The 13,309-nt window shown below is 40.3% G+C and overlaps 1 long non-coding RNA gene and 1 pseudogene across 2 annotated transcripts; one reads left to right on the top strand and one right to left on the bottom strand.

Annotated features, from left to right (window-relative positions):
* Window positions 1-7,048: 7,048 nt before the first annotated feature.
* On the bottom strand, window positions 7,049-11,004 carry LOC114460521 (hydroxycarboxylic acid receptor 2-like; annotated as a pseudogene).
* A 201-nt stretch (window positions 11,005-11,205) lies between these two features.
* Window positions 11,206-13,078, top strand: LOC114460523 (uncharacterized). 2 transcript variants are annotated; one of them, XR_003673665.1, is made up of 6 exons: window positions 11,206-11,292; window positions 12,193-12,282; window positions 12,383-12,444; window positions 12,520-12,643; window positions 12,846-12,979; window positions 13,053-13,078. It is a non-coding gene; the product is annotated as an uncharacterized LOC114460523 (long non-coding RNA). The 2 variants fall into 2 exon arrangements; XR_003673664.1 differs by lacking the exon at window positions 13,053-13,078 and having other exon boundaries at window positions 12,846-12,990.
* Window positions 13,079-13,309: the final 231 nt, after the last annotated feature.

Below are 13,309 nucleotides of genomic sequence, written 5' to 3'. Positions count from 1 at the left end.
TTATTAATCCTTTCAACCACTTTTACACCTAATGTCACATATGTTGACCTATTATTGTCACTTTTAACCTCTTTTCATCATTTTTTTTTTTGCCACTTTTAAGGAAATATTGACACTAATAACTCTGTACATTTTCTAGTCCGTCTTTGCCCATTTTAATTTGTAACTTTTAATCAATTTCCAAAATATACAAAATGACTTGAAAAAACGGGGATAACGAGCACTGAGCACGTCTTCAATAATAGTGCGTGTGTGCGTGTGCGTGCGTGCGTGTGTGCGTGTGTGTGTTTGTGTGTGTGTGTCCTGTTCACTCTTGTTGTTCTTTGTCTTGTCACACATGGTCCAGAGTGGTGTTCCATAAAGCGGGTTATGTTCAAACTCTGAGTATGTTACCATGGCAACATTGTCCATGAACTAAACCTGGTAGCTGACAGGTTTTATCAAAGAAACCCTGGGTTTCTACCTGGCTCCGCCCACCTGAGCATCATTTCTGAACACTTTAATGAACCTTAACACTTTTCTCTGAAACACATTAGTAACATCACACACCACAGACGTGTTCACATCATTACTAATGTTGTTTGCTTTACGTTTTTTTAGTTTGTTTTTTCTGTCCAAACTGTAGTTTTCTTTCTAACATTGTGGATACAGATCATTAAGTGAAAGACACTGAGAGGTTGATCTGCATGAAAACATCTACTGACGTCTGTAGTAAAGTTCAGTGAATTGTGACGCTGCTCTTGGAAGCGATGGGTCACGGGTTCACGTCCCGCTTCAGGGTTTTTTTACGACATTTTTTAGGACATTGAGATGACTCTGGTGACACAATTACATTAAAATCAATATAAATGACGTGATATGAAGCGGCAGTCACTGTGTTTATATCCAGTGTAACAGGAGGGCTCTCCTATGCTGCTGACACGTCTCCTCAGACACATTTTATTCATATTATTCACCGCTCGTCACGTCACTGAAGTGATGAAGCGACCAAAAAGTGACTAATTACAGGTGATTTAAGCCACTATAGTCACTGAAGACTGAATGCACCTTTAGAACAGGCTCATATTCCTCAAACACCGGCTTATTTCACCATCAGGGTGAATAAATCACTCTCTGTGGGCGCCGCAAACGGCTGCTCCGGTGTGTTGATGGGTCTTCTTTCACTGCAACTACCAAGTCAAATTCCTCGTATTGTTCTAAACTGTACCTGGTCAATAAAGCTGATTCTGATTCTCTTCCGGGTGGTTGCCATGGCAGCTCGACTCATCTATGATCCATTGATGATGGCTTTTTATCGCGCGTGCACGTAAGTAACCCCAGGTTTACATACTCAGGGTTGATTGACCCACTTCATACCAGCTGTAATGGAATCAGATACCCAGAGTTTACCATCGCGGGGTATGTTGCCCCAGAGTTTATGGATAGACTCAGTTTGTTAACCCTCCTTTATGGAACACACCTCTGGAGAGCTCCTGTCCTGCATGTCTCAGGTGTTTCACTGAATCTAACCAAGTGTGATAACGAGCTGTGTTTTCCAGTGAACAAACATGTGATTGTATCTGACCTGAGGGTCACATGATCAACATTTAGAATAATGACCAATCAGAGCATTGACAGGAAACAACAAAAGATGAGTTTCCTAATGTTTTCCCTTTGTGTGTTTTGTGATGTTGTTTTGTGTATTTGAAGTCATTTTGTTGCTTTTTTAAATATTTCTGTGTATATTTGTAGCCGTCTTGTCAGTTTTTTGAGTATTTTTTTTGTATTTTTGTCATCCTTTTGTGTATTTTGTTTTGTGTATTTTTTTGTCATGTTTTTAAGACATTTGATGTATTTTATGTGTCATCACTGTGGGATGTTGATCATGGTTCCTGGGAACCTGCAGTTGGCATCCCTCTGTGATTAACAAAGTATACATTAGTTATTATTGCCATCTTTTTGTGAATTTTTACTGTTTTGTGTACTTTTCTGTCATTTTGTGTAACTCCTTTTTCATTTTGTATATTTTTTCTGTGTATTTGCAGTTTTCTGCTTAATTTTGTGTCTTTTTGTTGTGTTTTTACTCTTTTTTGTGTACTTTTCTGTCATTTTCTGTTGTTTTTTTTAAAGGTCTTTTGTTTTTGTTGTCATTTTGTTTGTTTTTCATTTATTTATGTGAATATTTTTAACAGTGTTTTTGGAATATTTTTCTTGTATTCCCTTTGTGTATTTTTAGTGTTTTGTGTACTTTTCTGTCATTTTGTGTGTTTTTGGTGGCTTTTTGTCTATCTCCTTTTTCATTTTGTGTTTTTGTTGTAATTTAATGTGTCATTTTGTGTATTTTTCTCACCCTTTGTTGTTGTTTTCTCTGTTTTTCTTATATTTCTGTGTGTATGTGTAACTGTGAGTAGTTTTGTGTGTTTTTCTGTGGTTTTGTGTACTTATTGGATGGCTGCAGTGACCCCTGGGCCTCTTGATCTAAAACATGCAGGACAGAGGCTCTCTAGGGCTGAATAGGAGGAGTGTAACTCATACACATTGTGTAACAACGTAACACTCTGAGCACTAATGGTCACATGACACCAGAACAGGATCAATGTTTGACTTTAATCTGTGTTTTTCTTCTTGTTTTCTGACAGTTCTCCCTGATTGGTTCTCGCTCTACCAGCACAAATGATCCTCCATCTTCTTCCTCCTCCATCATCCCTCCTTCCTCCTCCTCCTTCCTCCTCCATCATGTCTCCATCCTCTGAGGTGAAGGTGTTAGATCAGCCCCCCCTCAGAGTTCTTCCTCTCTGAGTAGATCACAGTTTGTGGAGCGTGTGCGTCGCAGTAACCAGGCGTGCCAGCAGGGGGACTTTTCATTGGCTATCCAGCTCTACAGTGAGCCTGACCTTTGACCCCCACAACGACGTCCTGTACAGCAACCGCTCAGCAGCCTACATCAGAGTGGGCCGCTATAGCCCCGCCCTCAACGACGCCATCAAAGCTTGACTCATCAACCCCAAGTGGCCCAAGGTATGAGCTAACCCCCCCCATTTATTTTATAGATCTGAGTCACTGAATTGATCTGATTCATGAGAGTCATTTGAATTCCCACCATGGCCAGTGTTCTTACACTTTTATTATTTAATTTGATTTGATTTGATTTGATTTAATTTAACGAGTACAGTGCCCGTCGGAAGTATGCATTCATGTGGGAGCATAAGGGGTATAATTGCGTATTTTTGTATCTTTCTGTTGTGTTTTTGTGCATTTTTTGTATAATAATAGTTTTTTGTTGCCATTGCATTGTTATTCTGGAATCTTTTTGTGTATTTTTGTATCTTTTTTAGTGTAGTTTTGTGCATTTCTGTTATTTTGTGTATTTTTGTATAAATATTTTGTTTTGTGTATTTTCAGTCATTTTCATATGTTTGTTGTTTGGTGTATTTTTCTGTAGTGTATGTATTTTGGAGTCATTTTGTGTGTTTTTGGAGCCTTTTTGTATATTTTTATGCATTTCTGTTGTCATTTTGTATAAATGTTTAGTTTGTAGTTTTATTTTACTCATTTAGTATATTTTTATTATAAATACTGTGTGTGTGTGTGTGTGTGTGTGTGTGTATGTGTGCCAGCCAGCCATCTCCTCTGTGCGTTATCTATCACACATGCGTGCGCGCTTCTTGCACAATAACCATCGCAGGTTGTTAAGAGAGACACGGTAACTACGGTAGCCAGTTAAGTCAACTATTCATCAGCATGTATGTCTATGCTGTACAACCCCTCGACTAAGAGAAAGTTTGTCACACCAGTGCCACCACTGGATAAGTTTGTGTAGAGCCCTGATAATAATAAATATGTTGATAGGGATATAATATTAATAGTGAAAGTAGTAATAGTAATAAAAGTAATGTTGTAATGATAGTAATGGTAATAATTGCAATAACAAAATAATAATGTACTAAAAACAATACTAATAATAAACAATATTAAATAATTATAAGGTAATATAATGATAATATAGCAATGCTAATAATACAATGAGAACACCAGTAACTATAATACAATAAAAACAATAACAACATAAAATAATAAGGTAATAGCAATAATAATAATAATACAATGACTATAAGATAAAAGAATACTACAAAAGAAGAATAATATAAGAATAGCAATAACAATAATATAATACTGTGCGTGCGTGCGTGTGTGTGTGTGTGTGTGTGTGAGCTATGATAAGATCAGTGTGGAGATGGAACAATGTGGCTGTAGTTACATTAGGCCCAATTGGAATATTGGTCCAGAGGGTACCTCAAAGTTTGGATGAGTCCGTAGTGGTCCTTCTCTGTGACAGACTGGTTGTGGAAGAAAAGTCTGATGCCACAAGACGCGGTTCTGGACCAATGGGTGTCCACAGGGTCCATTCCTGGGCCTGGTCAGCTTCAGTGGTTTGGCTCACAGGCATTTGTCCTTATTCAGAATCAGCACAGTTTTCCCTGCTTCTGGTTTGTGTTATCTTCACCACAGTTATTACTTATTGAGCCTCTCTTTGTTCAGCCTGAGGCCATATATCGTCTATATAAATGTTATATATAAATGTGTCCCACTGTGTGTAAAGCACTACAAATACTTTTTCATAATACTTTAGTACTTTCTTTAATAGAAAACACACAACATGACACTAAAAACACACAAACCATTACAAAATGTGTTATTTTGTTTATTTTTGCTGCATGATTTCAGTTTTTTATGTATTTTAGTAACTGTTTTGTGTTTTAATTTTATTCATTCCTTCATAAAATCTGACTAGTTACCTAGGTATGTTCTGTGGGGAGTTTGCATGTTCTCCTCATGCTTATGTAGACACAGATTTTCCTTCAACTGCCCAAAAACATGTACGTCAGATGATGTTGCCCTTCTCTCTGCAGCATTAATTCTTTCAAAATAAAAGCACAAGATTATTTCTTCTGCCTGGGACAAATAAATGTCTGCCAACAAATATAAACAGATCTGTGACACACTTTTGGGTCTCGACCCAATCACAACACTAAAACAAATATGTTTGTCATTTTTATCGTGTAAATATTGAATTGAGTTGTTTTATTTGTTTAAATTGAACCCTTTTTTTAACTGAAAACCATCGCTGACGGTGCACTTTGTGTGTGTTCCAGGCAGCGTCCAGCGCTCTGAGCAGCCTGGGCCACGTGTACACAGCCATCAGTGACTACCCCAACGCTCTAGCTAGTCATAAACAGTGTGTGATGTTAGCCAAACAAACACAATCACTGCTAACTGAGGCTCGACAGCTGGGAAACATGGGCTCAGTTTATACTGCGTTAGGAGACTTTACCAACACTGTTCACTGTCATCAGCAGCACCTGGACATCGCTAAGGTACGCCATGGAAACAGTCACAGTAAAGCAGTGGTTCTCAACCTTTGGGTCACGAGACACTGGGAGGGGGTCGTCAGATAGCTTAAAAAAACTAAGAATATTTTTGAACAATTTCAGCCCATTTTTGCTTATTTTTACTTTTTTTTTTTTTACAACTCCATCAAATTCACCATATTTTAACCTATTTTCATCACTTTTTCTTGCCATATTTTTGCTCCTTTTAATGTATTTTTGCTACATTACTCCCATTTCTGACACTTCTACATCACATTTCAATGACTTTTCTACAAATTTTTTCCACTTTCCAGACATGTTCATCACTTATAAACCCTTTCTACCACTTTTACACCTAATGTCACATATGTTGTCCCATTAGTCACTTTTAACCTCTTTTCACCATATTTCATGATTATTTTTGCCAATTTAACCACATTCACCATTTGTCATGCCCAATGTTTGCCAGTTTAAACTAAATGTTCCAATATTGATATTTGAACCCTTTTTTTCCACTTTTTCTCTCTGTTTTTGCAACTTTTAACCAATTTCTGTGGTTTTTAAATTCCCATTTCACCACATTTTCTACCATTTTTGGTCACTTTGAACCCATTTTATTAGTGATTAAAACCAGGATTTCCATCTTTAAGATGACTATAATAATAATAAACGTTCCTAGATAACAGTGGATATTATTCAGATGAATAAATAAATGTGGTTATCACAGATTCATAGAACAATAGACCATCATTTTGCTGACTTTATGGATGGACCCCAAAAATCTCTCCCCTTTATTCCCCCTTATAGATAGCCCTGTCTCCACATGACTGTTTTTCAATGTTCATGTCTGTGTTCAACCACCTTCAGCTACAGTGGGGGTCCCCGCCCTCTGGAACCTTTATTTTGGGGGTGGTGGCCTAATAAAGGTTGAGAACCACTGGTATAGAGAACAGTTCTGTGACGTTTATCATTACTCAGCATTATAGATTGATGTGTGTTGCGTCTGCAGACATTAAAGGAGCGTTCCACTCACAGAGGGACTATGAAAAGGCCGTGTCGTACCACAGTAAGGTTCTAGAGCTGGGCCAGGAGCTGTCGGACAGAACTATCCAGATGAGGGCGTACGCTGGGCTGGGACACGCCACACGCTGCGTGCAGGTCAGCCTTTCAGCTCATTAAGAGAGATCTGAACCAATAATGAACGTGTAACATAATGACTGGCCTGTGCAGGACCTGGAGGGGGCTGGGCGGGACCACCAGAACCAGCTGCAGACGGCCCAGCAGCTCCAGGACCACGCTGCACTGTGACGAGCCTCTTCCAATCTGGGTAGGATTCACTTTATACATGAGACAGGTTTATTCTTCTTCCATCAGTGATAAGAGCCTCTGCCTTTTTAAAAAAAATGTTTATTATATATTCACAAGATATTATTCAAAAAAGAAGACAAAAACAATCTTGCTGGCATTAAGATTAAGATTAAGATTAAATCGGGCTTTCGCCTTTAATTGGCCATGTAATGTTAGTACATTATTGGAATTTGTCTTCTGCATTTAACCCATCCCTGAGGAGCAGTCGGCAGCCATTTTGCGGCGCCTGGGGAGCAGTTCGGGGTTAAGGGACTTGCTATGTGGATATCAAAGAAACTTCAAAGCAAACATCAAAGTGATCAGCAGACGCCTCTGACGTAGACTGGCAGATGTCACTGGAGTTGAAACATGTCAGGAGACGAAGTAGAGAAGTAGTAGACCACAGGGTTGAGAACGCTGTTGAAGTATGTGAAACACTCCGAGGTGTAGAAGGCCACGTTGGCCTTTTCAAAGCAAGAGCACTCGTCGTACCAAACCTTGAGGATCCACACGGAGAGGCGGGACATGGTGTTGGGGAGAAAACAGGTGATGAAGATCAGCGCCACGGCCAGGACAAACTGCACGGCGCGTTAGATCTTCCCTCTCCTCTCCATGGCTCTTCTCCTCAGCTGCCACGCGATCCTGACACTGCAGAAAGCCACGATGGAGGTGGGCAGAAAGAACTGGATGACGTAGAAGGCGTTGTGCAGATGTTGAAGCTCTCACACTGCATACGGTTGTTGGATTCAAAGAAGTGCTCATCGGCCAGAAGATGTCCAGTGGCCAGAAAGATCAAGACCCAGAGGCCGAGAGAAACCCAGAGGGCGTAGCTCAGAGACATCCTGTTGATCCGGCTCAGAGGTGCACGATCCTCAAGTATCGATCCATAGCCACTGCAGTAAGGAAGAAGATCCCTGCTGCTCGGTTTGCAGCCAGCAGGAAGAGGTAACTGTAAATGTTATCAGAGCAGGAAGGACCAGGCCATTATAAAACTATTATACAAGGGATTAACACGTTGATGATGATGATGATGATGGAGAATCAAAAACCAAGCAACCAGAGGATGTTTCAGGTGAATCAAACATGTAAATATACCAGGAAAACAATATAAGTGTCAATGATTATTTTTGCTAATTTTTTTAAATCAAATACCAAACAACAGCTGTTAATACGAATACGAGGAAGTGATCAGGTGGGTTGGACCCAAAGTCCTCGTAATGAAACTTACAGCTAAAACAAAGGACTGATATGTACAAAGTCAAAGAATAGATATTTTTGTAACTTCAGTCCGTGCTTTATTTCAGGGTTGCAGGGTGATTTGTGATAAACAAACGTCAGGACCACTGAGATTAAAATAACGCTTTCAGAAAAAAAGGCAAAAGAAGAGATTTATGGATACTTTAAACTAGTGCTAGGACTTTAATGCTTTAATTTGCAATTAATTATTTACAGAAAAATAAAGCACTTAACAACCCCACAGTTTATAGTTTTTTTGTCAAAGCCAAAGGGGGTGGAACCTTTCTCGTTTCACAAGTTCCTGGTATACCCATATTACTGACACAGACCACAACACAAGAAACAGGAGAACCAGAGAAGAAGTTGTTGCTGTGCTTCGTGGACGTTCATTTTTATTTAAATAAAAACACTGAATACAAAACGAAAGCCTCAGCTAGCACCTTAATGCTAAACATGTAGCAGCTCGCACCTTAATACTAAACATGTAGCAGCTAGCACATTAATGCTAAATATGCAGCAGCTAGCACCTTAATGCTAAACATGCAGCAGCTAGCACCTTAATGCTAAACATGCAGCAGCTAGCACCTTAATGCTAACAACATAGCAGCTAGCAGACAGTGTCTCCAATCCACACTGGACACTCAGACAGGGTTCAGAACCAAAATGAATAAAGTCAGTGGATAAATGATTGTAGTGGACAGTCGACAACTCTCTGTGGTAGAGGATGTGGGCGGGGCTAGAAGCACTGCTACAGACCCAACTTATCAACTGCTATGTAGAAAAACTATTTCAAACTAAATTCATCATCTTCATCAGTTGCTCTGTTTATTTCATGATATCCACAGATATTCTAAATATTTTACACTGTTCAGTTTATACTTCTCTGGAATGTTCTGGACTCAGTGATGTTTTTTTATTTTAATACAAAAACTACATTTGTTTTAGAAAGTTTACTAAATATCTAGAAAATGGTGAATATATCTTAGATAAATGTAAGTTAATATCCGAAATATTGAATACAACAAATTAAATTTGTAGATTTAGATTTTTTCATTTATGTTTTTATTTTTAACATGTAAACAGAATATCATAAGAAAAAACAAAAACATAAAGAATCTCAAGATATATTCACATTTCAGTTTACAATTTATATTACCAAAGTGGAAGAAGTACATACTTATTTAATCATATCCATAAATCCCTTAATGTTTTTATTTTTTTTTGGTAATTAACGAGCTTCTCACTGGTGGTGTAAAGAGTAATGAAATATCATAGTCAAGTAGAAGTACTGTAAGTTACTTGATTAAAATTGTACTCAAAGACAAGTAAAACATCTCATGCATAAACTTAAAAAGTTAGAGACCAAATGTTGCACAATTGTAACTTCATTTATTTTCCACAAAGGCATCTGTATAAAAGAGCTGCTATTGCAATAAACTTTATATTCTCCATTACTAAGTTCACTTTCAGTTTATTTTAATGCAGATGATTCAAATCCGTAACAGCTATATTTATTTAACAAAATATTATAGTTTAATAACTTATTTTAGCTCTAGTTCCTCTTTCTCTAACTTTTGAATCCAAGTCCCTCATGTCGACTACTACATTTGTATAAACATCAATAGATCATAATGATGGAATGAATAAATAATAACACACATTTTAAAGAATCTAACTTTCTAAATAAGTGAAATAAACAGTATTTAGTGTCTCCTGAAGAGATTTATTTCAATAGGTTTTTTTATTTTTTATTTTTTTAATCATTTAAGGTCATTTTCCTCCTAATGTGGGACCAACACTGACCTTTATATTTTCAGTTCATGTTCTAATAAAAATCATTTCTATCATAAGTTTTTTAGTGTCATTTTGTTTATTTTGTTGTTTATTCTTTTTATTATTCAGTATAATGTTCTCTTATTTGTGTGTTTTTGTTGTCATTTTGTGAGATGCTGGTAATATTTAGTATGATTATCTTTTTTTCAACTAAAAACAAAAATTATTAAACCACATTTTAAAATGCTTTTAATTGTTAATTTTCCTCTCACTTTATCTCTAGTACCCCCTGTAGTGCCATCGCCTACCCCTAGGGATAGAATGACAGCGGCGGAGCCAGGCACCAGGCACCGCAACCTCACACCAATGCTGCCAGCAGACCCCCCCGCAGGAGCACAGCACAGCCCGGAGGACAGTGGGCCCCAGCCACCAGCCCTACCCCGCCCAGGGCGGCGCGGTGCCCTGCTGAACCGCGGCTAGTCGCCAGACGGCGGGGGAGCGCGCCTCGAGACGCCAAACCCAAAGACCCACCCCCGGGACACCCCCGACCAGACACGGCACCCACGGGGCCCGGCGCCCCCAGCCAGCAGTCCAACCACCCCTGACGCGGATCCGCCAGGACCGGAGCCACCGGCCGCGCCCCCACACACACCCACCCAGCATGATCCAGGGGAGGCCCCAGCGCGGGCGAGGCCCCACAACTCACCCTTCCCTCCCCCCCGAAGTTACACAAGCCGGCCCCTGCAGTCCCCCAAGTGAGCCCCTAGGGAGGGAGGGGCGACCCGGCCCACCGCGCCAGTGGCACCCTCAGCGAAGGGACACCCCAGGGAACCAGGCCAAGGCGCCCAGACCGGACGGCGGAGCAACCCACCGCAACACCTCGCCAGCCAACAACCCAGGAAAGAGTGGCAGGGAAACACGCAGGCCCCCAGCCCCAAGGGCCACCCAGACGTGCACGGAGGGGGCAGGAGAGCAACACCAAACCGCCCAGGGACTGAACGGGATTTTAAGTCGACTAGACAAATCCCTGTCCAAGAAGCTTTTGTCTGTTCCGGAGTTCACGACGGCCCTGGAAGTGAACTTCACACCATTAATGGAGATTAATTAGAGCTTGCGTGAATGCGGGGGCAAGCAAGGTGAACAGAAGTCCTCAATCTGGTCATGATCTTTACACTATTTGTGACTCATACTGTCGCACCTGTGCTGCCACTTGCTCCATCTTTAAGGACAGTGTGTATCCCAACTGAGCTTGGTGCTGGAACTCCTTGAGGCACCTGTTGACTGTTCCTGATGAGTCCATCGTGGCCAGATTTTTCTGAAAGGCGATGTGTACAGGTTTGGACCTAGAGACAGGGACAGAGGCAACAGATGTGTTTAGATGGCTCCTTTCTGTCACCACGTCTTGGATAACTAGGAAACTTAGCATGTCAAACACTAAGGAAACGAGGAAGAGAAATCCCTGCCGTGTTGCAGGCTTCACATCCAAATAAAATTTAAAAGAAAATATCACTTTCCACACTCCATTTTTACTCCCAACACAGTCTGGACTGGAAGTTCATCGTGGGGATCCACATCATGAACTCCACTGGTGCGTTCTAAGAACAACAATGTATTAATTGTCCACGCAAAGCACTTTCAACAAATAATGGCAACTATGAACAAGTGAAACTTGCGCCTGTCAAACCAAACAGAATAGTTAAATTAGAACTGATGACCTTATCACTGTCGAGGTAGGAATGATAACATTATCACTGAGTCCATCGAATCAGGAGGTGGGGGTGGGGTGTACAAAAATAAATTCGACATCACACACCCTTTAGCCAAACAGCAGCCATGTTGAAAATCTCAGGTCAGTCTGATCCTGATCTGCAGAGATATTTGAGGAACACACAGAAACACAGACAGACAGAGATCTGTTGTTTTTATAAAGAGATATGAACTCCAATGTTTATGAAATGATCACAGAAACTAGAAATCTATCATCTCAACAATCACTGTCTCCTGGACAGTTACAGATGGACTCACCTAAAAGGCTTCATTTACTCTCAGGTGAATCGGGTTAAAAACCAACATGAAGTACGTCAACATGAACCATGTGGCCATACCAGCCTGTTATTGCCCGATCTCGTAAGATCTTTGAAACTAAACAGGTCTGGGCCTGGTTAGGAGACCACTGAGAATTCCAGGTGCCACATTGGGGGACAGTAGCTCCAGTGGTATCTGTCATTGTGTCCTTGGGCAAGGCACTTTACCCACAATGCCTAGTATGAATGCAGTGTGTTAGTGAATGTTGGTGGTGGTCGGAGGAGCGGCTGGCACACAATGGGCAGCCTCGCTTCCTTCAGTCTGCCCCAGGGCAGCTGTGGCTACTATAGTAGCTTACCACCACTAAGTATGGAATGAAAGAATAATGCCTTAATTATGTAAAGTGCTTTGAGTGTCTATGATAAAGCGCTATATACTGTATGCATTATTATTATTACAACAGAAGGAGATGAGAAAGCAGGTGAGGCCGATGAAGGAGATTGTGGAAGTTCTCCAGAAAACCCAGGAGGAGCACTCACAGAGGAAACATGAGGTATGGAATCTGCAGGTTTGGAGCTTTGTATAAGATCTTTGTAGGGTTAAATGTGACTATGCAGGGAGGTGATGTATAACAAGCCCCCATTTGTTCACAGGAGCACACAGTGTCGTCTCCAACTGAACGACCCCATCCTGAAGGAATCCCACAGTTAACAATGTAAGAAGCTGGTGATCTTATCACTCTGCTAGTGCTAGTTTCACTTAATACTGCTTTTCTAATCCGTCACGTCAGCGCATCAACAGGATGTGATCAGAAAGCTGTCGGCCCTTCGTGGACATCTCAGAAAGGAGGAAAAACAACTGGAGGTCCAGGTTCATTAAACTCAAACAATCCCTGACTACATTGGATCTAACAGGTAACACTGATCAACAAGAGATTTGTGTTTGGGTGGAACACAGACAATGGAAAAGAAATGCTGCTTTTTGGATTCGAATTAGCCGATCTAATTATATTCAATCTAACCTCACATATGACAGGGATTAGACACACACCTGGCATTTTAACTAGACAAAGTTGGTCAATTGATATATTTTTTTTCCCTATTTGTTTAAACACAGAAGACAATCCAGAGCAGACAATTTTTGATCTGCACCAAAAGAAGCTCCTTGGACATTAGTTTACTGCCATTTTCCAGCTCCTTTACATGTGAACAAGGACAACATCAGGAAGTTTGACCAGTTTAAACACAGAGGTAATAAAGGACACACTCACACAACACTGGGACTATGGTTCTTTTCTCCTCATGGCTTTGTGTTTATTTCTAGAATATCTGGAATATGATCAAAGCCATCAAGTAGGTGTTTTTTTTTGTTTTTTTTTAACTGTTTGATCCAGAAGTTGATAAGGGTTACTGCAGCAAAATGTAGACCTCTTAAATGTTCTTTATTGTATGTCTTCTCTTAGAGAAATCCCAGTGGACATTCAGCCCAGAGAGACAGGATCTTAGAGTCTGATTCCACTTTTATTGGTAAATCAGGCTGATCGTGAACTTTTTCTCACACTTTATGCATGGATGGGATTT

This window comes from Gouania willdenowi, unplaced genomic scaffold (genome assembly GCF_900634775.1).
Source record: "Gouania willdenowi unplaced genomic scaffold, fGouWil2.1 scaffold_50_arrow_ctg1, whole genome shotgun sequence".
Lineage (NCBI taxonomy): Eukaryota > Metazoa > Chordata > Actinopteri > Blenniiformes > Gobiesocidae > Gouania > Gouania willdenowi.
The sequence above is the reverse complement of the archived record's forward strand: the minus strand, read 5'-3'. Positions and strand labels throughout refer to the sequence as shown.